Here is a 4,508-nt window from a genome sequence, read left to right as displayed (position 1 = left end):
GAGCATGGTTAGTGTGAATGTGTGAGTGATTGGTTGCTAATTTTTCTTTCTTTCTTCTTTTTATATTTTTCTACTTCTCTATAAATTCATAAATTATCAGATATTCATTTCTGCTCGCGAGTTTTGTACTCTCAGCAAGCAGTATTTTCTATCCAAATTCACAAATTAGTCCTGGTTTAGCATGTTCGAATTCTTGTCTGATGTTATTGTTTAATAAATTAGACTTTTATGTACTTTATAAATTATTAACTTATTACTCTAATACTGTTGAGCTGTATTATTTTTTCTCATAATTTGTAAATATTGTGAATTGGATTGAATAAAATTTGAATTTGAATTTGAATGTAACATTCTTTACTCTCTGATTACATCGACTGCATACAAAAAGCTGCTGCTTTGAAGGTTTAAGATTGAAGGAAAGGATAGAAAACTAACCAATCAGACTAAACACGACTCTTTGGCAAAGACGAGTGTAAACTTATCTGCTTCTTCATGTGCCTGTCCTCTTCCAGACGTTGGCTACCATGGTGGCTAGTTTCACTATATCCACAGCTGTACGAAACAATTCTGCGATATTCATGGAGAACCAGGCTCTCAAACCATGAATTCCAGCCATTCCTCAGCCCATTTTTCTAAGAATTTCGGTATTAGTCACACGATCCACCATGAAACCCTCAAAATCCTTAGTTTAATAATTAATGAAATTAACGTTTTGGTAGAGAGTTAGTGGAGAGGATATTTTTAATATTCTTTCCAAAGAATGGACATTGATATGTCCAAAGCTCCGCCAATTTATGTAGATGCATAACAATATAATTATCTACAGTTATTACAGATTGCTTTTTTCATATCATATACAGTTCAATAATTATTTTCTCAGTCTATATTATGTAAATTCATCTATAATTTTGCTGTATTGTAAGCTATTGTATATAAGTGTATAAGCCAGTATATATTGTAATCTACATAAATAAAGTAGGCTACTCAATCAATCAATCAAAATCCTCCCAGACAGTCTCATCTCATACGACTGCAATCTTTTCAAAGAAGTTTCTGTTAGTTACTATGACGCCACCCCATAACTCATACTAGAATAATAGCAGAGAGGAAAAAAGTACATGAGAAGCAAGGAAGGGAACACGAATACGAATAGATTCCAGTGTTCAGTACAGTTAGAATAATATTCCCATGAGTTGTAATGGGAGTATTCATACTCGCTCGACCAGACTGAGTGGAAAATAGTCCACTTTCCTTGCCGTTATGGAAATTGATCACCTGACGATAGTGTAAACGCGCATCTCAAGTCAAAGATCAGAACCAGCTGGTGACAGGTCAATAACGCTGGATACACACGAGATCTGCTATCTCTTCATAGTGAATAATTTAATAGAATCAACAGTTGCCAACAGTTTGCAATTGAATAATTACATTTTCTCAAATTTCAAGCTTATTTTCAATTTTTAGTGAAAATGTTACTGGACATTAATTGAAGAGATGTCCATGCTCAATCGTTTCCACTAGAATTTTTTTGTTCAAATTATATCTGACACCTTATAATTGGAAATCTAAAATCAAACTTTGCATATATGGGTCAGAGCTCCTGAAATTTCTACAGATATGGGACTTGTGTCAGTTGATATAGCTTATCAATGACTATTTTAGGTATAAATTTGATCAAAATCGTTGTAGCCATTTTCGAGAAAATCGCGAAAAACTCTGTTTTTGACAACATTTTCGCCATTTTAGCCGCAATCTTGAATCGCATTTGATCAAAATTTTTCGTGTCAAATCCTTATAGTGTAAGGACCTTAAGTTCCAAATTTCAAGTCATTCCGTTAATTGGGAGTGACACACACACACACACATACAGACCAATACCCAAAAACCACTTTTTTGGACTCAGGGGACCTTAAAACGTAAAGATATTCAGAAATTGGGGTACCTTAATTTTTTTCGGAAAGCAATACTTTTCTTACCTATGGTAATAGGGCAAGGAAAGTAAAAACTTATTAATAATGCGTTCTACAAGTTTTTATATTGTTTTTATCAAGTATTCTCTGCTTTAATGTTATTCAAAAGGAATACTAAAAGTTTTAGTGGATGAATTTCATTTTTCAAACCTTCATTGAAACTAACTTTATGCAACATCACTTGATTGGGAAGCATTTATGTTACCTATAAAGAATGTTGCCAGTATTGAGTGACTCCCATTGTCTTCTTCTTCTTTCATTCAAGATTTAAGTTCTTGCCTGTTTCAACTCACAACAGTATAGATCAAATCTATCACATTATACAGTAAATGTAGAATTGAAATTGATTTTTTTATATTATACAGTAAATCTATAATGAAATTGAAACTTTTAGCACCTATTACATTTATATTTTGTATTCTATTGCCATCTTTTGCGAGGTCTACCTATATTTCTTTCTCCTTTCGGGGGGTAGTTCAGAATTAAATGAAAAAGACTAAGAAATTGTCAAAAAACCAAAGATTTATTGATCCTTAGAAAGACCGGATAACTGAATTCACTCAGAGATTATCAATGAGATTATCAGAGACTAGCCGTCAGGCTCGCTTCGCTCGCCATATCCGTCTAGCCAGGGGGCTCCGCCCCCCTGGATTGGGGGCTCCACCCCCGACTGGATTGTCCAAAAATGAGATCAGCGGGCTCGCTTCGCTCGCCTGCATGTAGACCTCAGCGGAACCTCTGTACCGAATTTGAACGTATTATGTCAATTTGATCTTGAAAAACACCTGTATATCGGCGTATCTTTGGCGAACAAAATTCTTCCACCTCAGCTATACCTGTGTACTGAATTTTTAAAATATATTTCCATCAATTATTGAAAAAGGTGAGGAAACGCAGAAAAGCTGAGAAAACGCTGATTTTGGCTAATTGGATAAATTGGTATTTAGGAGGTCCTGGATAAATGCATTTCAATCTTCAACTTGGTCCCAACCTAACAAAGTCAACTCAACTTAATGCCAACCTGGCAACATTTTTTATTTAGTTACCAGAACAACTGTTTCGAAGAGGTACTCTAGATTATAGTTCTATATTAACATATTATGGTATGGACATTTCAATTATAATTTTAAGATATTGGAATAAGAAGAATATACATGCTAAAAGAACTTTAAACCCTCAAAAACCACACCAAAAAAATGAAAAATAAATAAAAATATCTAAAATCTTATCTTATTTTAATATAATAAATTAAAATATCGCCAAAAGCTTTCTTAGTGCGCCTCTAAAGGGTCAACTGAACATACCTACCAAATTTAAACGTTTTTCTCCGTTAGATTTTTAGTTTTGCGAGTGAGTGAGTCAGTCAGTCAGTCAGTGAGTGCCATTTCGCTTTTATATATATAGATTGACAATGGTGTAATAACCGAAACCGGTCTTTCTAAGTATCAATATATCTGTGGTTTTTTGACAATTTTTTGTCTTTTTCATTTAATATGAATATTACCGCAATATCAACTTCTCAACTACAGTAAAAGTAGTTCAAAATCTTCAAGGGAATCCTTTCTGCTGGGTGCTGGCATTCTGTTGACATGCTCTCTCCATTGGTTGCGATAAGATAATATTACAGTACCTTCTCGTTCAAGTTGAAGGCACCCAGTTCTTGTCGTATATCCTCGTTTCGTATGTGGTCCCGGCCGTCACAGCCCTTTGTCCTGCGAGGGAATCTCATTTCTGCTGCCTGCACCCTGCTCTCTAGACTTCTGTTGTGACCCATGATTCACTCCCGTATAGAAGAACAGGGGCAGCCATCACTCTGTAGAACTCTGATTCTCATTGTTCAAACTTATATAATACTAGCCGTCAGGCTCGCTTCGCTCGCCATATCCGTCTAGCCAGGGGGCTCAGCCCCCTGGAGCCCCGACTGGATCATCCGAAAATGAGATCAGCGGGCTCGCTTAGCTCGCCTGCATTTTCCATTTGAGCATGCTTCATTACATCAGAAAGTCAAAGTACTGAGAAAACGCAGAAAAGCTGAGAAAAACGTTGAAAAACCGCTGATTTTGGGCGTATCTTTGATGAAATATTAAAGTCACCTCATCACAAATTTTTTAGACCCTAGCTAAACCTCTGTACCAAATTTGAACATTTTCTGTCTTGATGAAAGAACTGAGAAAACGCAAAAACAGCTAATTTTGGGCGTATCTTTGACGTTATTTTAAATTCCTTCTAATACAACATTATTATACCCCAGCTGAGCTTCTGTATTGAATTTGAACATTTTCTGTTCATTTGTTCTCGATAAAGCTGAGAAAGCGCAAAAAAAAAAAACGCTGGAAAAACACAGATTTTGGGCGTATCTTTGACGTTATTGCAAATTCCTTCTAACACAACATTATTACACCCTAGCTGAGCTTCTGTACATAATTTGAACATTTTCTGTTCATTTGTTCTCGATGAAGCTGAGAAAACGCTAAAAAACGCTAGAAAAACGCAGATTTTGGGCGTATCTTTGGAATTTTTTCTAAATCCGTTCTTAGT

This window comes from Nilaparvata lugens, chromosome 1 (assembly GCF_014356525.2).
Source record: "Nilaparvata lugens isolate BPH chromosome 1, ASM1435652v1, whole genome shotgun sequence".
Taxonomy (NCBI): domain Eukaryota; kingdom Metazoa; phylum Arthropoda; class Insecta; order Hemiptera; family Delphacidae; genus Nilaparvata; species Nilaparvata lugens.
This window is presented reverse-complemented; position numbering follows the sequence as displayed.